A 21965-nucleotide genomic window follows, 5' to 3' on the forward strand; every position below is an offset into this window, starting at 1 on the left:
CCTCATGGAGCAAGCGGAAAGAGAAGGAGATAGAGAAACTGCTTTATTTATCCCATCTTAAATGTAACGGGGCTGCGAGAAGAAGGCGGGGGAGATTATGCTACCGGTAGTAAGGCTCTCCTAGCAGGTCAACCCACCCCAAGATACCATCTTGAAGTACGGGGCTGTAGCTGCGCATGGTAGCCTCCCACTACACCTGGCTACATAAAACACTACAAAGGTTGGGGATGGAAAGTGGTTTTTGCACTGACACGTAATGTCGTTGATGTCTGCTGAGCTTGCACGACAAAACTTGCGCGCTGAACAAGGGTATACTACGAGGTGCTCTTCGTGGCGAAATGCAGGGGAGAGAAAAGTTCGAGTCTCTAGTTTTGCCTATAATACTTCGTCTGTGTGTGATTACCTACGCATCAAAGGTGGGATGGTTTGGCGACCTAAGTGGTAGTGTCCGCAAATTTCGCGCTATGTAAGTAATGTTTCTTTGGTGGGCAATGCTGGAGGGAGATTACAGGCGCCTGAAACATCCCCTAGACAAGTCTGAAAGCTGAAGTCAAGTCAGTGAAAAGCTGAAAGCTGAAAGCAAATCAAGTCAGTGAAAGCTGAAGCACTTGCGTAGGTCATTTCCATGCCGATGAGGCCTGCGTGAGGGGGTGTCCAGATTGAACTCAGAAGCTGGAATGGCAGATTACGGGAAAAAGCGGGAAGGGCTATCCTGCAAACCTTACTCGCTGTGGACATGTATATGACAGTGTTGGAGTCACTATGACAGAGTAATTGCGTATTGAAGCGGCAAGTGACCCCGCCGCCTCCTCCAAAGAAGGTGCTGGAATGGATATTGAACACTGCGGTGGAGTGGACGGCTCATATGAAGAATGTGTGGCCGCACGGATACTCTGTGGCATCGACATAGACCACGTCTGCGTAGTAAAAAAAACTGTTTATGTAAGGCTTTAGCTCGTTGTTATAAAGAAATAAGAGGTTTGAATGTTCTCACGAATTGGGTAAGGACTAATGAAGTTCTTGTTGGTAAGGTGGGCTGGGGTAATAGGAACATTACGATGTGTCTACCGTTGTCGGTTTTCTATAAGCGCTGGTATGTAGGCTTTTTCGATCTCACTGTAAGTATTCAGGGTACTTGCCGACAAAAAGCTCCAGGGGAGGGCCCACTTGGCACTGCAAGGGCAAACTGACTTCCCCAGTTCTTTTTCCTGCACGATAACGAAGGGCATTTCGCTCAACAAAGGAAGTTTAACTGACTGTGTATAATGTCTGCTTACTTTAAACAAGAACTTATTAAAAATTATATAAAGCTGCTGAAAAAGTAACAGGAAGAACTGCATCAATGTCCATGCTAAATAATAGCTGACTTATCGTCATTCTATTTGTTCGAGTGTCTACGAAAATACAAATACCACGAAACTAATGTGTCACTACTAGGCTCATAAAGCTTATTATACAGATAGTTAGATGACTTGTGAATTCTGCAAAAACAATGGCAATGAAAGCGGCAGCGATAAAATACTTGTGATTCAAACGTGCTCGATTAACACGTTCACTGAACAACTAGCCAAAGTCCGATGGATGACAGAAAATGTAGTGTTCTTTTAGGTCAAGTAATGGTAATTAGTGAAAACATGAAAACGGAACTGCAATGCAGGTGTCTGATGCAGTAAGCTATCCAAGCTGTTTATGACCACGTTTTAGAGCCTCCCTAAGCGAGGTTTTTAATGCAGTTTGATCAAATGACCTCAACAAACTCCAAATATTGCCACGTGCGTTTCTTGTTATGACTTATGCTGTATTCGGTTTTCGCCCACAAGGACTGTCAGCAACGCTCAGCGCGACCCGCGCCTCATTGTTCGAGAAGCTTCGCGATGATTGTAGATCGTTTTGTTAAGATTACGCGCAAGACGCGCACACCCGAGCTTATTCTAGAATTTGCACGACAGCCAGCAATAACGCTGGAATATTCGACGGCACATGTTTAAATTCCGACGCGCCTCACCGCTTGTCAGCCGATCGACGGTCGACGCTCTGTTCGCTGCTATCAGTGTATTGATTTTCAGTTTCCCGGCCACAAGTTCGGCCAAATAAACAGTTTCATCTCGGACGTTCTGACTGCCGTCTTCGTCGACGTCACGACCACGTGACATCTGGTGGATGTGCTGCTCGTTCATGTTCCGGACGCCCCCGTCAAGCCGTGAACCCAGCCCACGTCGTGGAAAAGACACCGGCACCATCAGCGACAGTCGAGCCAGCCGCAGACTGGAAGGACTATCCCCCCAATACGGACCCCTACCGGACAAGACGAGGATCACAACGAAGACAACAGCCACAATGACAGACGCTGTGGCGCCTACATGAGTCATGCATCAGCCGAGGGAGCCGCCAACATTCCGCGGATCACCATGCGAGGATCCAGAAAGCTGGCTGGAGGCATACGACCGGGTCTCCACGTTCAACAACTGGGACTGCGACGAGAAGCTACGCCATGTCTACTTCGCCCTTGAAGATGGCGCAAGGACCTGGTTCGAGAATCGAGAGTCCACGCTAACATCACGGGACCTCTTCCGCACCGGATTTCTCAACACCTTCATGAGCGTCATCCGGAAAGAAAGGGCTGAAATGCTTCTCGAGACTCGTGTACAGCTCCCCAATGAGAACGTCGGACCGTACACCGAAGAAATGACTCGCCTATTTTGCCATGCCGATCCAGCCATGTCCGAAGAAAAGAAAGTTCGCTTCCTGATGGGGGGGTGAAGGAAGAACTTTTCGCCGGACTTGTGCGCAACCCGCCAAAGACGGTCTCGGAATTCGTTTCCGAGGGCACCACAATCGAAAAGGCACTAAAAATCCGCACTAGGCAGTACAACCGCCGCATTCCCACGACGACCTTCGGGGAGGTTCAAGCGCTGCAATCCGAGGACCTGCAAGACACGATCAGAGCGATCGTGCGGGAGGAGCTGCGAAAACTGTTGCTGTCCTCGCAGCCTCAAGTAGACTCGATTACTGACTTCGTACGCCAGGAAATACAATCCCTGGGAGCATCTCAACTAGTGCAGCCTGAGCCACAAGGGACCAGCTACGCCGCTGCAGTCCGCCGCAGCACTCCTCCTCGCCCGCGTCAAGACGCCGCGCCGCCGCAGCAGTTCCGCCGCCACCACCACCGACGCCATACCGCCCGCCGACAGGACAGCGCTGCGCCCCCCCAAAAGACCGAAGTTTGGCGTGCCCCTGACAACCGACCGCTCTGCTATCACTGCGGGGAAGCCGGTCACACATACCGCCGCTGCCAGTACCGTCAGATGGGCCTACATGGCTTCGCTGTCAATGCACCGCCACCACAGCGTGGTGAGCTGCCACGCGACATCGCCGACTATCTGGCAGGAGCGCGGTGGACCCCCCCGAGGACCTTCCCGATCGCCGTCGCCAGGCCGCTCCGCCTCTCCCCAACGCCGACGATACACTGGCCCAACCCGGGGCCGGTCACCTAGCCCGCATCCGGAAAACTAAGGGCAGCAACCGATGGAGGTGCGGTTGCTGTAAGACGAAATACCGAAGATCCTCCGCCGACGACGACGACGCCACGACGAATCCTTCAGCACACGACGCGAACCAGACAGAGCCCTGACGACGAAACCACGCGCACCGAAGTAGACCTGGCGACGCAACGTGGAAGCAGCGGAAGAACCCGACGTAGCCGTGACCCGACGCTCCGACCTAACTGCAACGCAAGACGACGAACTAGTGACCTCGACGTTCGGATCGACGGCCACAACATCACCGCTCTCGTCGATATTGGAGCCAACTATTCCGTCATCAGTGGACCGTTCGCCGCAATGTTGAAGAAAGTTAGGACTGCTTGGGAAGGCCCCGAGATCCGGACCGCGGGAGGCCATCTAATAACGCCGTCTGGAGTCTGCACAGCAAGAGTCACCATTAATAATCGCACTTATGCTGCGAGCTTCGTAATGTTGCGACATTGCTCGAGGGATGTCATACTTGGCATGGACTTTTTAAACCATCACGGCGCCGTCATCGACCTAAGAACCAAGTCGATAACTCTATCGTCGGAGAAAGCGACACCGCCGCATACGAACCCATGTCAACATGCCCTGAACGTGCTCGAGGATCAATTGACCATTCCTCCTAGATCCAGCGTCATAATCCCCGTCGGCACCGAAACGGCTGAATGCATTGAAGGTGTCATCGAGAGCGATCAGCGTTTGCTGCTAGACCGTGACATTTGCGTCGCAAGAGGCATTGCTCGGCTGTATGCAGGAAAAGGAAGCGTAAGGCTAACAAATTTCAGCCAAGAATACAGACACCTGAGCAGGGGCACGACGATTGCGTACATCGAAGAAATCTTGGCTGTCAGCGATGCGTTCGCCTTTTCAGATTTTGACGAAGCCACAACGACAGCCGCAATGCCCAATCCATCCTTCGACGTAAACCCAAGCCTTCCCGCCCGCCAACAGCAACAGCTCCGATGCCTTCTGAAGAAATACAAGGACTGTTTCTCGTCGTCATCACGGGTCCGGCAAACGCCCCTTGCTAAACACCGTATCATAATGGAAGAAAATGCTCGACCACTCCGTCGGAGTCCCTACCGGGTTTCGACGCGAGAAAGGGACGCCGTTAAGAAACAATTCGACGAAATGCTACGCGACGACATCATCCAGCCGTCCAAGAGTCCGTGGGCGTCTCCCGTAGTGTTAGTGAGGAATAAGGATGAAACCCTACGTTTTTGCGTCGATTATCGTCGCCTGAACAAAATCACGAAGAAGGACGTGTACCCTCTTCCACGGATAGACGACGCGCTGGATCGACTCCATAACGCGAGGTACTTTTCGTCGATGGACCTCACGACCGGCTACTGGCAAATCGAAGTCGACGAGAGAGACCGAGAGAAGGCGGCCTTTATAACACCAGACGGCCTGTTCGAGTTCAAGGCCATGCCCTTCGGTCTTTGTTCGGCACCTGCGACATTCCAACGTGTTATGGACACACTGCTCGCTGGCTTCAAGTGGCAGACGTGCCTCGTGTACTTGGACGACGTCGTTGTGTTTGCCTCAAGCTTCGATGAACACCTCTGGCGCCTTGAAGCTGTACTTGAAGCGATCAAGACCTCCGGCCTCACCTTGAAGCCTGAAAAGTGCCGCTTCGCGTACGAGGAGCTCTTGGTTTTGGGTCACGTTATCAGCAGCGATGGTGTTCGCCCAGACCCGCGGAAAACAGCTGCCATCGCTGCCTTCCCGCCACCCACCGACACGAAAGCCGTGCGCCGTTTTCTTGGCTTGTGCGCCTAATACAGGCACTTCGTCAAGGAATTTTCACGAATCGCCGAGCCGCTAACTCACCTCACGAAGACCGACGTGCCATTCAAGTGGGAAACGGCGCAAATCGAATCATATGAAGAACTGAAACGACGCCTTCAGATGCCTCGGATACTAGCGCATTTCGATGAATACGCCGATACGGAAATCCACACCGACGCAAGCAGCGTAGGACTCGGCGCCGTCGTTGTGCAGAAAACTGACGGGTAGGAAAGGGTCATCAGTTATGCTAGCCGGTCGCTATCAAAGGCAGAAACGAACTATTCCACAACAGAAAAGGAGTGCCTAGCGATCATCTGGGCTACATCCAAGTTTCGCCCCTACCTCTACGGCAGGCCCTTCAAAGTTGTGAGCGACCACCACGCATTGTGTTGGCTAGCTAACTTGAAGGACCCTTCAGGTCGGCTCGCACGGTGGAGCCTACGACTTCAGGAATTCGACATTACCGTCCGGAAGAAAACACTCCGACGCTGACTGCCTGTCGCGTGCCCCCGTCGACCCACTGCCACAGGACGACCAGGAGGATGACTGCTTCTTGGGAACCATAAGTGCCGACGACTTCGCCGAACGACAGCGAGCGAAGAACTTCTCACCGCTTCGAGCCGATTGCCTTCTCGTGGTACCCTCGACAATGCGGCCAGAGGTCCTCCAGGCTCTGCACGACGACCCGACGTCTGGACACCTGGGTGTTTCTCGCACGCTAGCAAGAACACAGGAGAAGTACTACTGGCCTCGCCTTTCCGCTGACGTCATCCGTTAGGTAAAGACCTGCCGGGGCTGTCAGCGACGGAAGACACCACCCACTAGGCCAGCCGGACTTCTCCAGCCTATCGAGACACCTCGACGGCCGTTCCAGCAAATCGGGATGGACTTACTGGGGCCGTTCCCGACGTCCAATTCCGGAAACAAGTGGATCGTCGTGGCAACTGACTACCTCACCCGCTACGCCGAGACAAAGGCCTTGCCCAAAGGCAGTGCCGCCGAAGTAGCCAAGTTCTTCGCGGAGCACATCGTCTTGCGTCATGGCGCCCCAGAGGTCCTCATCACAGACAGAGGTACCGCCTTCACTGCGGACCTAACTCAGGCGACCTTGAAATACAGCGAGACGAGCCACCGCCGCACCACCGCCTACCAACCGCAGACCAATGGTCTCACCGAGCGTCTAAATAAGACCATCGCCGACATGCTGGCCACGTACGTCGACGTGGAACACAAGACATGGGACGCTTCGCGTACAACACGGCCGTGCAAGAAGCGACACAGATGACGCCATACAGGTTGGTCTACGGACGGAGCCCGGCAACGACGCTCAACGCCATGTTACCAAACGTGACCGACGAGGAAAACATCGACGTGACCACCTACCTACACCGCGCCGAAGAAGCACGACAGCTCGGCCGCCTACGGATCAAGAAGCAGCAGACGACTGACCGCCGCCGCTACAACCTTCGACGACGCCACATGGAATACCAACCCGGTGACCGTGTATGGGTGTGGACGCCAATACGCCGACGGGGACTTAGTGAGAAGCTTCTTCGACGATACTTCGTACCGTACAGAGTACTTCGACACCTCGGCGCACTCGACTACGAGGTTGTCCCTGATGACATTACGAACTCTCAGCGGCGCCGTGCGCGACCTAAAGTAGTCCATGTCGTGCGCCTCAAGCTATATTACGCGCGTTAGTGAATCTGAGGACTGTACTTTTGCTTATTGTTTATTGTACTTTCTTGCTTTATTCTTGTTATTTATTGTTGCATGCATTGCCCCCCCCCCGTATTCTGTTTTAAGCATCGAGACGATGCTTTTTCAGAGGGGGGCATTGCCACGTGCGTTTCTTATTATCCCTTCTGCTGTATTTGGTTTTCGCCCACAAGGACTGCCAGCAACGCTCAGCGTGACCCGCGCCTCATTGTTTGAGAAGCTTCGCGATCATTGTAGATCGTTTTGTTAAGATTGCGCGCAAGACGCGCACACTCGAGCTTATTCTAGAATTTGCACGACAGCCAGCGATAACGCTGGAATATTCGACGGCACATGTTTAAATGCCGACGCGCCTCACCGCTTGTCAGTTGATCGACGGTCGATGCTCTGTTCGCTGCTATCAGTGTATTGCCTTTCAGTTTCCTGGCCACAAGTTCGGCCAAATAAACAGTTTCATCTCGGACGTGCTGACTGCCGTCTTCGTCGACGTCACGACCACGTGACAATATGACGCATCTAATCAAATAATATACTTCATTTCAACATCCATGTTTCTCCGCTATTCCACGAGATCAATCACTTTTGATTGCTGTCGCGCGGTATTCGGGCGCCTCACAGCGAGCAGTCTGCAACGAAGTTATGCATCTATGATTTTGCCGCAATCTCACCCATCATTCTGCTACTTTTCCGGTCTCTTTATTTCTTCTTATGCATGAGACAGACATGCTGCCAACAAACAACCTAAACCTGTGATAAGAGCTATATACCTGCATTATGTGAGAAAAAAGCTCGCTGTTTTTATTATGCATTCCCCTCAAACAATTCGAAGTCAAGGATAATCACCAACAAGGAAACTTGAGCGGTCACGTGAGTTTTGCTACCGCGCGCCGTGTTCTCAAGACCAGCGTCTTCATGCTATGATGATGATTCATGCCATGAGGGGATGATGATGATGCCTAATATTCGGTCATCCTTTAGGGGTGGCGGCTTTTAACCACCCACTCTTAAGCAATTGACATGGCGTAGCATCTGGTGCAATTCTGTGGTTCTTAGTCACGATCATACATCTGTTAATGTGACTCCTTACGCGACATGCCAATTGTATAATGTATTTTTCCTAACCGGTTTCAGCCAGTGACGTTGCTTTGTGGTAGAAAACGTGACTACCACGCAGGGTACCTTCGGTTGCATTCCGACGCGAACCCTAATTTTTATTTTTATGTAGGATTCGTGGAAACTCTGATTCCGTAGTGTCTGCATGACTGCTGAGATTTCGACCTAATGAAATGTTTTTTTTTCGTAATCTATGTACAATACATATAGGGCTGGCTAATATTGCGCGATTTCTCTATCACTTGATTGGTAATATTATATGATCCATTGTAAAGTATCCTGTAAAACACCTGCTTGGTTCTTTTGCTTGATTGACTTCTAAGGTGGCCCTAAATCTATAAGATATTACCTTTGTAAATAAATTGGAGACAACGGACCTGCAAATTTTTGAAGTTTTTGACGTTCCCTTTGTTATGAATTAGGATGGTGCTAGGATTCTTCCAAGATGCCGGTACCATCACCGTCAAAATGCACATCTCATGCAGTGTGCGCACAGTATCTTCATCGTCTTTCAACAGATAAAATATTACCTGAACCTCACCAGCGGCTTTTCCTCTTTGCATTCCCTCCAAGGCTTTCTCCATTTCCTCTTTCGTTACTGCTGGGATTTCCGATACCTCTTCGCTACTACTACTTCTTAGATTATCGCCCTGGTTTTACCGACTGCTGTGCACACATCTGTAGAAAAATCTAGCTCTTCTGACAATATTTTCATATTTACAGTGACGTTGCCTTCCTTGTATCTAATGAATACATCTGGTTTTTGTTATTGCCAAGTTTTCTCTCCACCGCTTTCAGGCTTCGTTCGTTCGTTTTCTCGAGCATGTGTAATTGCCTTGATGTTATATCTTCTCATGTCGGCTACCTCCCGCCTATTCATTAACATCGAAAGCTGTACTTATTCCATTTGGTCTGTTGGGTTCGACGCTTTCACGCTTTCATATTTCATAATTAGGTATTTCGTCTCCTGGGAAAGCTCGCTAATGTCCTGTCTGAACATCGAACCTGCGAATTCTGTAGCGGCATCTTCATCACCGCTCACGATCATCATCACCATTTTACCACTTACGCGCCGCGCCTCTCGCGCAGCTAATGCTCAGAGCCCGAGGCGCGAGCAGTAGAACGTGCTCACGCTCCTGGAGGCTGGACGCCGGCAGCCGCTGCCACTCTGCTGGTACTAGGGCCTTCTAATAAAGTAGCGAGAACGGCACGGCCACGTCGGCCGCCTTCACGTCTCCCTCTCGCTACAATTGGTGACCCGGAGAACACGCCCTTCGCCGAGCGGCCCGCTGCCATGCTTCCGCGACTCTGCCCTCCAGTTCTGCCGTTTCACCCGGCCTACCCCCGAGCGTGGTTTATGCAGCTCGACGCCTGCCTCGCGGCGAACGGCGTCACCGCACAGCCACTGATGCACGATATCTTGCTTGACGCCCTCCCAGCTGAGCTGCGTCATCTGTTCGCCGCGTCGTCATCCAGCCCGCAGCCATACGACGACCTCTGCGCTGCGGTGCTGGCTCGCTATGGCGAGACGTACCGCCCGCTACCGGGGACCCGTGAGTTCCGGGTTTCCCCTCCGCCAGCGCGAGCGGTACCACCCGGCCCGCAGCCCTCCCATGACCGCGACCTACCTTCCCCGGCTACGTCTCTATCCACCTCTCGTCCGGCCACCAGCGCAGTGGTTCCCGCGCCGGACGACCCGCCCGACGATGTTCAGGATCCTACGCCCGAGGTTCCCGCGCCCGACGACGTTGCTGCTGCCATCGACCAGTCCGCCACGAGCCGCGTTTCTTCGACGCCCTCGGCCGACGGTCCATCAGGCATGCCCGCCATCCGCCCGTCGTCCCTGTCCTCGCCAGCTCTCGACACGTCCCTGACCTCAGCTTCCACGCTGGCTGCCTTGCCGCACGACCTGGAAGCTGACACGGACAACCTCTGGCCCGCTGTGCGCCCCTCGCTTGCGGAGGTTTCGCCGTCGACGATACCCGAGCGTGACCTTCCATCGTCATCAGAGCTCTGCGTTTCTTGCCAGCAGCGTTCCGCATCGCCCTTGACGTCTCCTGCAGCAGCAGTGCGTGCCCCTCACCAACTTCGGCCGAACATGCGGGACGCGGCAACGATGACGGAATCGCCTGAGGATGACATGCCTGTTTCATCAAAGGCAGCACCGCATGCAAATGTCACGCCTGCCACGACGGCAGACGTGCAGTATTCCGACCTGCGCACGGGCCCTCATGTGCCGTCTACCGTAGATGCTTCACCGAGCGCAGCTGCACCGTCAGAACCTGCAGAGACTACGCTTGCTCGGTTGCACCACGGGTTTCCTCCGGAGCTTTTGACACACGACGCCGCCCACACGACATCTGAGCACCATCCAGGTGCGCTGATCACAGCGCCGACGATGACCATTCGCACGACAGGCGTACCGAGCACAATGCTACGACGTTTTGGGTGTTTTACGACAGGACATGCCAGGACCTGTACAGGGCCGCATGCATGCCGGCGCCTTCGATGTGCCCCAGCGCAATCCTCCGCGCTGAGCCCCCAATTCCGTCGCAAGCTGCCGCATTCTGCTCACGCCCACCGTACACGACGGCGTTTCGTTTCGCGCCGAAGACAACGTGCACCGAGTGCGCGCAGTGGTTCCCCTCGCCGATCGTGCCAGTGTAGCGCCTGTCATCGCGTCCAGCCATTTTTGTTGGTTCGGCTCCGGCGTGCACGGCCTCGGGTGCATTCGCTCCTGCCTACAGCGTCCATTCGTTGCGACCCCCGCCCTCTACGCTTCTCCCAGAGCCGCCCGCCAGAGACCCAATGGTTCCCGACAGTCCTTCACCGTTGACGACCTAGACTGCCCACGGACATCTTGTCTCGCGTCACCAGCCTTGTATATACGCCCCCATAGTTTTTCATTTCGGCTTCATTTCTGCGGGGGGGGGAGTAATCTGTAGCGGCATCTTCATCACCGCTCACGATCATCATCACCATTTTACCACTTACGCGCCGCGCCTCTCGCGCAGCTAATGCTCAGAGCCCGAGGCGCGAGCAGTAGAACGTGCTCACGCTCCTGGAGGCTGGACGCCGGCAGCCGCTGCCGCTCTGCTGGTACTAGGGCCTTCTAATAAAGTAGCGAGAACGGCACGGCCACGTCGGCCGCCTTCACGTCTCCCTCTCGCTACAATTCTATTGCAAGCAACGTAATACTTGTCAGATTATTGTTAACTGCCTGAGTGACATGGTGGGTTTCTTAACATAGTGCCGTTTATCTGTTCTGGAGCGAGATCCTGAATTCCTGTAGTTTCCCTTTCAACGCGATGTCATTGACTTCTTGCGTACCAGTTTATTTCATTCCTTTTTCAACTCTAAGTGCATTTCAGGCCGTACCATCGTATGGTAATTACATGATACCCTGCCATACAATTTCACTCGTGCTCGATACCGTGGTGAGTGCACAATAGGAAATATTTTACACCCTTACTCTCACCATTATAGCTCATCCACGTCTACTTCCACTCTTCGCGTTTTTGGGTAGAACGCATTCAAGCTCCGTAAATTATTGCCTATCGGAAACTGTACAATTAATGCCCTCTGCTATTTCAAGAAATGATGCCGTATTCCCTCCCCCCTTCTGGTGAACAGCATGGTTCCCGCCTACACTGGCATTCAAGTTGTACATCGGTACAGTATCCCATGTTTTCACGTTAATCACTGCTCAGTTTACGTCCTCATAGGAGCGTTCACCTGAGAAGGCATCATGGCTGGATGTAGTCACCTAGGCCTGTGCTACTTTCATTATGTACCTCTTACTAACTTCAACTACGATACTTGCCACCCTCTCAATAATGCTATAGTATTCATTTATATTTCCAACTATATTGTTATGGAAAGGGAACCATACCCCCTGTTCTCTTCTCTCAACTAAACGACAATATAACAGGACATGTACGCTATTTCACAGTGTATAGGCCACATCTGTCGTGCCAACCTCACTGAGTTCGCCTCACTAGATAGCGTTCAAGCGTTAAACACTGCCAAGTCCAGGCTTGTAATTGCCACTTTCCAATAATTGATGCTCTCTTTATCGTATTTGTCGGCGATCAGCTGTTTCTGATCGGAAAATCTGGTACTTTATCGCGGTGACGTTTCGTTACACCTTGTCACATTTCAATGTTGTCACGATATGAAGGCATCACAGTTTTATGCTGCTAAGCGCGCGCATGACGGTCCCATTCCCGGCATGGAGGAAAAGACAGTCAGGAGGGAGAATTCTGGAATGCGAAAGAAGGAAATAAAAAAATTAGAAAAGTAGTACGTCAGGCATACACATAAGCTCCTCTTGCGCCGATTCTCCCGACAAAGCAAGGGCTGCTGAATTTCTTGTTGGAAAGCCTCCTGCAAGCACACTTTCTAAGATGGCGCGGATGTCTCTTGCCGCAATGCCCTGAATCTCTTCTGTTGCTGAGAAACCGCATCCTTTTAATGTTGTTTCTAATTTCGGAAACAGCAAAACGTATGGTGGTGCCATATCCCTAGAATGCGGGGGATGGGGTACAGTGGGAGCGTGGCGTGCTTATAAATAGCTGCGGACAACGAGTGATGTCTAATCCGGCGCATTCTCATAAAGCAACATACAAGTCTTCTTTTTCTACAACATAGGGTCTCCTATCGCACACGACATCTCTCAGACGCGCAAAAATTTTCTGGCAGCCGTCGTTGTTAAATATCTTAACACCATGGTGGAATTTCTTGATGGACAATTCCTGTGTAATAAAAAAAACACCGCCAAAATAACCGTGACTTTTAACCACTCACGTGTGTTTTTGGATGAAGCAGGGGACCGCTCACCCACCCATTGCGATGGCAACACAATTGTTTCAACATCATAACCTTGGTGCCGCGGCCGGCTACGTCAAAGCTTACCACGTTTGTGGCAAAATTTCACACGCATACGCACATAGGTGCGCTAGCGCCCCCACGCGTACATACACGCATACACATTATTGTACAAGCTTTTTTATTTGAATCTTTGTCATTAATTCGACGACCAGAATGCGCATGTGCTGTCGCGGCGATTTACGGTTACAGGAAAACGCGGAAAGTTATAATTTTCCGCCCTGGTTAAAACCTGCGGCTCCGCGTCCTTGGTAGCCGCAGTACGCTTTCTTTACTAGTTGGCGCGCTAGTTCACAAAGGTGATTTCTTGTTGAACACATGTTGTATTCTCAGGAAAATGTCAACGACGTTCCCAGGAATGTTCTCCTTCAGGTTGTACCACGCATCTGCAAACACTTGCTTTCCAACGTTCTTTCGGATAATAATGTTGCTCAAAGTATGCACGAAATCAGAATTCATTAAGTTGTTACTTCTCACATCCATTACTATAGTTCAATGTACAGCTGCACAGTGTTACGGCCAACTTTGAACGACATCATTGAATGCTGGATAATGGGTTACTGAGGCCTACACAATCATGCACAACTGTCAAGTTTTATCTGAAATTACGCTGTTTTGTAGAGACCGGAAGTGGACTGAGAACAAATTTTAGTATGTTGAGTGTCATGTTTTAGTGTGCTAAAAAATTTATTTGTCCAAGCAGATTCAAAAGTTTAATGGCGTACATATTTCATATGTTTCTATAATGCACAGTTTCAAGGATGAAAACTGTTATTTACACAGGTCTTTATTGCCATCTGCAACAAAGATAGGCTCCATGCATAAACGTTCCAGCGTTGCTTTGCATCTGTGCTCATCGCCATGTCCGTCAGTTTTGGTTTTCCACGTGGCGCACAGAGGACGGCCTGAGACTACAATAAAAGTGTGGATATCACAAATAAATACGAGTATTACGAATATTAACAGACAATAATGCCAAGGAAACTATAGGGGATGTTATTAGTAATAAATGGAAGGTAAATGTAAAGAAATATACATTCGCATTTACCTTACATTTACTACTAATAACATCGCCTATACTTTCCTTGGAACTGTTCTCTGTTAGTGTTCTTTAATATTGCGAATAACAAATGAAAACGAACCCTTAAAATTAACGCTTATTTCCTTCATTCATAGCGAGGGTCTCGTTCTGGCACACTTGATGCTTTCATGTAGTATGCGAGGGATTATTGGTCAGCTGCCGGCTCGCAATAAGTTCACGTGCTACGTGACGCCAACAGGCAGAAAAAGTGTTCCACACTCGCCGTCATGGCTACTGGCGGCGCAAACTGACGCTCCCACGCTTAAATGTACATATATACCCTAAAAAAGGACGGGGGGATGGCCGCCGTGGTAGCTCACTTGGTCGAGCATCGGACGCGTTATTCCAAGGTCGCAGGTTCGGTCCCCGCCCGCGGCAAGTTATTTTTTCGTTCATTTTTCTTTCCTCACATTTACCTTACATTTACTACTAATACCATACCCTATGCTTTCCTTGGCAGTATTGTATGTTAGTGTTCATTAGTATTATGAATAACAAAAAAACGAACCCTTAAAATTAACACTTCTTTCACTCATTTAAATACGAAGGAATACAGTCCGAATGATTGTGTTAGTGCACTGCGTTAATATAAAAACGAATTTGCTAATATCATATTCAGACGCTTAGTTTTGCCGTAGTTGTCTGTCGCATTTGCAGCATACCGATTCACTGTAGATGGCAAGTATTTTAATAAGTAGTGATAATTGGATATCATTAGTGGTCGACTATTTCCAGGGCCTTGTTTGGTGCTCTTTAATAACAGTTGGAATATTTGAAAGCTAGTGTATTTTGTATGATCCTTGTGACGAGTTTCCTCTTTCCGCACAGTCAAGCAAAAAAATTTAAATATGAGAACTAAGGGTTTCAAAAATAGTTATAACCGACGATTACCTCACCACCTAATGCAAATTCTGAGCGCGGCTTCGTGTTGAGGCAGGCCAACTGTGTTTGAAGTTCTGGTTTTTCGCAAGGTATGTACTACGCCTTAAATCATAATTTTTGTGAAGTAGGACAGCACCCACTACGCCAATATTCGTCTTTCTGCTGATAAGCGACGTACCCGCTACACATCTGTAAGGTGTTATGCGCACTTTGTTAATATTGCATATGATGCATGTGGCTGATGACGATGAAGTATTATGGCTGAGTGCTTTGGAGTGGGTGGTAAGGATTAAACCACACACTCGTTGAGCAATTAGCATTGTGTGATCACTGGCTGTTATATTACTTTTGAACACGCTATATTACATAGGATAACGCGATTCCATGCCGGACACGACGCCTGTATGGGGTATTTTTGCAAATGAATTCCAAGCATCGTCGTGGCTCCACACGAAATGGAAGAATATCCTGCGAAATAACTCAATACTTTTGTAGCGTTAGCTACACTTGCCTAGCCGGAGCCAGTTTCGCGTGGGTCATCATGAGCCGTGCTGCGCATGCGCGAGGATGAGTGCGGAGCCGGCATCTCACGCGCTCTCAGCCACCGCCGCTGCTGGTGGCGGAGAGCGAGAGGAGTGGCGTCGGCCGGGCAGACAGACTGGCGCCGCCATGTGCGACTCGCCGCTGCTGCTCTGCGCATTCGCGAGGGGTGACGTCGTAGCCATGGCGCGTGCAGCTATTCGCCTTCGCTGTGCAGTCGCCGTCTGACAATGCGCTAGTGCCGCTTGCTAGCGCCTCTGACTGGCGCTTGCAGGTGGGTAACGCCATGGAGAAGGAGCGCGCAAATGCTGCTCAACGGCGCAGAAGAGCCGAGAAGCCTATGTCATCGGATCCCGAAGTAGTTGCCTGACAATTAGCGGTTCACCGTACGAAGAATGAACAGAGGAATGCTAAACGGGCTGCGGAGACACTGGAGGAAAGGGAGGAACGTCTAGCAAAACGGCATTGCCAGGATGCTGAGCGACGTGCCCGACCATCTCTGCAGCAGCAACAACAAGACACCGTCGATGACGTCAAGGCTCGCCGATAGACTGCCTATACTGTGAAAGTTAGCGAAAGCGCCAGTGCGACTCGGACCTGCGACACGGACTTCGTAAACACTCCGTTTGGATACGTGCGCGACGTGTGTGAAAGACTATGGCACATGAAATACTTTACGCCGCTAAGTAGTGTCATGCGTGAAACGTTAAGTTTAGTGGCGGCGCCTGAGTGGGGCGAAACCGTGGCGCGGGTTTGTACAACGTGCAAGAACTTTCTCGTTAAGCAGAACATTCCGCTCTTTAGCGTTACCAATGGGTATCGCTACCCGGCCATGCTGCCAGGTCTACCGGTTCTGAACGATGTCGCCGAATGTGCGTCATTGGAGCAGCAGTAAGCATGACAATCAAGCTAATCCTAGACAATCTGGAAAGCTCAGAATACTCAGCTGAACATTTGCTAACACTACGTATATCCTGGCATAGCCGAGCTAAGCCACTGCAATTTTTTCTCGCACAATGAAGGACTTGAAGCATGTAAATTAGTTTGACAGCTAAAAATGCATTGCAGACGTTTGCCTTCGCAAATGTAGAGAGTTCTCTCACAGCCCATGCCTAGCATGCATGGCGAAGTTTTATGGCACAATCAGAACAATCTGCGTTAATGTTGCGGAATTATCAAGAGGAACAGCAAGATGTCATAAAGTACCCATGTCCAAGCTAATATCGCCACACTGCGATGGAGTGAGTGTCCATTGATCAAACCAACGCCTCAGAACTTATCAAAATAGCTGATGCTCCAGTAACTTCAAAAAATGACTGCGTTAGACACATTACTTCCTTAACACATTTTTAGCTGAACATGTAAATGCAACGTCATCGGCATAAGCGATTACTTTGGGGGTTGTTGTTCCATAACTAAAACCTATGACCGTATCCCGAGTAATTACAATGCGACACAACGGTTCGAGATCAAGAGCAAAAAGTAACGGTGAAAGGGCACTTCCTTGTATCACAGAGAGGCGAATCTGAATACGAGCTGAACTGTTCCCGCTGAGCGTGTGCAATGAAAACAATTGCTATATAACTTTTTACATTGCCCACCTGTTCATTTATAACGCAACAGATTGACGTGTGTAGATATAAGTGGCTATGAGAAAGGGTCGGCGGCGCCCGGTGTCTTATTAGTTCGCACAGGAAAGGTATAATACTCACTAATGATCGGTTCCTGTAAGACTTCTGTCGTGTTACCTTCAATAAACATTTTAATACTTTTAATTCAGATAAGGCTAAATAAAGCTGTCTACAAACAACGGTTTCGTGCTTTTCGCCCAAGGTTTACCACACTTTTACCTTTGAAACGAGCGGAGAGGAATGGAAGAAAAATTGGCCGCGTATCTACGTGCTTCGCTGCAAATGTCGTCTAAAGACGGTAGAAGAGGCGCTGCGTCAGATATGAACGCCATCTGGCAATACGTCGGGAAACATGGCTGCTGTGTTGCGGGCTGGTAGCAGCAGGCGAAGACCGGCGGTGACCAACGCGACCGGTGGGGACGCCAACCAGCCCGAACACGCGGTTCGCGCGATGCGCTGAAGCAGAAGAAACGTCCACACTCAACGAGTACTCTACGCATACTCTTTTATTTACACGTCGCCTGCGTAAAACAGGAATGCCATAGCGGCGCCCCATGGCATTCGTACAGTGCAATACAGAACCGAAACCGAAACACAACAATGAGCTCGTGCAGAGGGCACGGAAGACGTCAAGTTTCAGCGCAGTCGCATTTTCAGCGCAGCTTAAGAAAGTAGGGTCTTAGGAATTACGTATGTATGCATTTTCTATTAAAGGAACACACCCCCTAATACTTACCTAGTGATGTTGCGCTTCAGATATGCGTGATATTTACTTTTTGATCGGCAACGTTCACAAGTATGAACAGCCGTACCAGTTCAAGATGGCAGGCCCTTGGACAAGTGGTTCAACTTTGGCCGATTGGCTGAATCGAGTGACGTGCCGACAAACAGAAAGACAGACAGACCAAAATTTCTCCGTTTAAGTATCCCAAGAAAGACTACCGTCTTTGAAATATCATGAGCCTGTCATTCATTCACCCTAGCGACACACATCTCGCTGCTTGTCAGAGTACCAGCTGCACCAAGCATTCCCATGGTGAAGCCGGCGATGGGCTTTGGCTTTAAGATATAAGGGTTTTTGATGGTTTGATTCTACGGGGCTCTCCTTTAGTGGAAATGTTTATTACTAGGTATACGGAAGATATCTAGAATGGCGACTTTTTTTCGCAAAATTTGTAAAAAAATGACGGCTTTTGGTGACTCTATGCTCGTCGTTCGGCGACATTTACTCCAAATTTAGTGGCAGCCCTAATGCTGTCCTGTGTCTGCCTTTGGAAAGACGCTTTTGAAACTCACAAATTAAACTTCAGCGTTCTGAAAGATACAGCTTCATTGATATCGCCACGCGGTTCCTTTTTAACAGCGAAGCTGTTTAGTAAGCTCTCGGTAACTTGTGCTCCGTCGTAAAAAAACTTTCGTTGCCATGAACCGGCGCTTGCTTGCTTCATCAACCGGCACGCGATCTCTTCATTCTCTCTATGGTGAAGCTGTTTAAGCTATCGGTCGTCGTGTCGTCGTGTTAAGCTTGGAGTCGTATCCTGCAGGTCTCGTCGCCTTGTCATCGTCGGCGGCCGCGGAGGATCTTCGGCATTTCGTCGTACAGCAACCGCAACTCCATAGGTTGCTGCCCTTAGTTTCCCGGATACGGGCTAGGCGACCGGCCCCGGTTTGGGCCAGTATACTGCCGGCGGTGCCGTGACATGTAGCGATCGGGAGACGGCGAGAGCGAAGGTCGCCGTTCTTGCCACTGTGTTCCGGGGAGGTAGTCGTCGATGTGGCGAGGCCGTTCGCCTCGCTGCGGGAGGTACGTGTTGCCGGCCTCCCCACAGTGGTAGCAGAGCGGGCGGCTGTCAGGGGCGTGCCAAACGTCGGTCTTCCTTGGCGCGTAGCACGGGCACATAGCGCTGGGCGACAGGAGGACGGTAGAGCGTCGGTGGTGGTGGCGGCGGCGGCGTCTGCCGGCCGAACTGTGGCTATGCGCTGTCTTGACGTTGTCAGGAGCGAGCACGCGACGGCGGACTGCAGCAGCGTAGGTGATGGCCTCCGGATGAGGCTGCGGTGGTTCGGGAATTCCTAACGCTTGCTGAACTTTTTCGCGAACAATTTCGCTGATCGAGTCCACTTGAGGCTGTGGCGGCGGTAAACGCTTGCGCAGTTCCTCCCGCAGGATCGCTCGAATCGTTTCACGCAGGTCGTACGCAGATTGAACGGCGTACGCTGGCGTCGAGTGGCGATTCAATTGTCGGGTGCGCATCTCCAACGTCTTTTCAATCGCCGTCGCTTCGGAGATGCGAACTTTCTTGTCTTCCCGCATTTCAGAGTAGCCGTGGCGAAAGAGTCTGGTCATCTCTTCTGTGAAGAGCCCCACGTTTTCGTTTGGCAGCTGCGAACGGGTTTCGAGCAGCGTGTCGGCCCTCTCCTTGCGGATGACGGTCGTGAATGTAGCGTGGAACCTGGTGCGAAATGTGTCCCACGTTGTCAGTGTTCGCTCTTCGTTCTCGAACCAGGCACTAGCGGTGTATTGCAAGGCGAAGTACACATGTCAAAGCTTGTCTTCGCTGGTCCACGCATTGAAAACGGTCACTTGGTCATGCGCTTCGAGCCAGCTTTCCGGGTCTTCAAGTGCTGAACCGCGGAAGGCTGCCGGAACCGCGGTAGGTTGCTTGGGTTGCCGGAACAGAATAGACACAGACGGCACAGCGGCTGTCTTCGTCGCTGCGGTCGAGGTCGGTGTCTTGGTCCGCCGGGTCTTTTCAGGTAAAGGCCCGTACTCTGGCCGTAGACCTTGTTGTCTTCGGCTTCCTCACTGCTCTGGGTTGCCGTCGATGTCTTCCTCTCGACTTGGGCTAGGTTCACGTCATGACGGGGGCGTGCGGTACATGAAAGAAGCAGCACCTCCACCAGATGTCACGTGGTCGTGACGTCGACGAAGACCACAGGTGACGTGTACAAGATGAAACTTTATTTCCCCGAACTTGTGGCCGAGGAACGGAAAGTTAATTTACAGCAATGCACACGGAATGCACTAATAGCGGCAAACAGGGCATTGGCCATCAATCAACTGACAAGCGGTGAAGCGCGACGGCTTCACCGCTTGTGAAGCGCTTATGAGATTCTGGAGGTCTTTCGAAACGCTGGAATGTGGCTTGAGTTCACCAGCGAAAAACATTCACAAAACGCAATACAGTTTCTAGACCTAAAGATAACATTCTCTAACCACCACCCTTGTTGGGCGTATAACATCAGATTTATTTTTTTATTATTTATTTAAGATACCTCAAAGGCCCCCCAAGAAAGGGCTTTACATGAGGGTGTGGGCAAACAATGTAGGGTTAACAAAAGAATGATTCTATGGCATTTCGAAAGTTATCTGTGTTGGAATGATGGATGGCACTTGGGGGAAGATCGTTCCAGTCGCTGGCTGCTTGGGCGAAAGAGGAGTGATGGTGGGCTGTGGTGCAAGCAGGGGGTGGGAAGACGGCCTTGAGGTGACTTGTGCGGGCTGAAGTGCTATGGGCTGATTGAATGGGAGAGTTATAATGAAACGTATGGTACATTTTGTGATACAGTGCTAGTCGCGAAACCTTACGGGGTAGTTCAAGGTTGGGTAGACCTGCTTTTCTTTAAGGTTAGTAACACTGGTATGAAATGAGTAATCTGAGTAGATGAATCTTACTGCGCGGTTTTGAATTACTTCGATGGACTTACATAGGTTAATTTGAGGTGGGTCCCAAATGGCGGATTCGTACTCTAGTTTTGGGCGAATGAGTGTTTTGTAGGCTAGTAATTTGACTGATGGAGGTGCAAGATGTAAGTTACGACGAAAGTAACCGAGAGCTCTGTTAGCACTGTTAACTATTTTACTTACGTGAGAAGACCAGTTTAGATTCTGTGAGATGTTAACACTATAATGAAGGAACGAACACAATGACAGGGGGCTAAACGATCATCATCAAGAGCGGAGGCACCACGAGATCTGCGTTCGAACACCACCATCTTCTTCGCCCTGTGCTCTACTGCCTGTTTCTTAGGCTGGTCCAATAAACCTCATTACATGTGGTGGAGGAGCCGGGTACCCCCATCGCCTACGCCCTGGAACTCCGATCCCGCACATTGCCGTCGACCATGCTAGCTCACGCTGCCCAACAGACGCCACCTCTCGCAGCCGCTGCCTGCCTCGGGCCTGTTCACCAGCGAGACCCCCCCCCCCGATATTTGCGGGAACAGAAGACCAGGACGTCTAGGACTGGCTGTCGTCCTACGAAAAAGAGAGTGGACCCAACCGGTGGGATGACGCTGCGAAGTTGAGCACTGTCAGCTTTTACCTCGCCAAAGTGGCGAAGCTATGGTACACGAATCACGAGTCTGAGTTCGAGAACTGGGGCGGTTTCAAGGAGGCAATATCAGCCGTTTTCGGTCGCCCTGCCGTACGGAAGTTACGCGCCGAACAACGTCTGCGCACACGGGCACAGGAATCAGGTGAAACTTTCACCGCCTATATCGAGGACATCATCGATCTCTTCAGGCACGTCGATGCCTCAATGAGCGAAAGTGCCAAGATACAGCACATCATGAAGGGTGTCGACGACGATGTTTTCCAGATGCTCCTCGCGAAGTCCCCTAGCACTGTTTCCGAAGTTGTAACTCGAGAGCTATGACGAATTGAGGAGGCAACGAGCTCTCACGCGACGTTCATCCCAGACGATCCAACCAGTCGCTGCACTGGACGTCATGCCTGACCAGTCCTACGTTCTCGCACAAATGAAAGACTTCGTGCGTGAGGAAGTGGCT

This window comes from Rhipicephalus sanguineus, chromosome 11, assembly GCF_013339695.2.
Source record: "Rhipicephalus sanguineus isolate Rsan-2018 chromosome 11, BIME_Rsan_1.4, whole genome shotgun sequence".
Classification (NCBI taxonomy): Eukaryota; Metazoa; Arthropoda; class Arachnida; order Ixodida; family Ixodidae; genus Rhipicephalus; species Rhipicephalus sanguineus.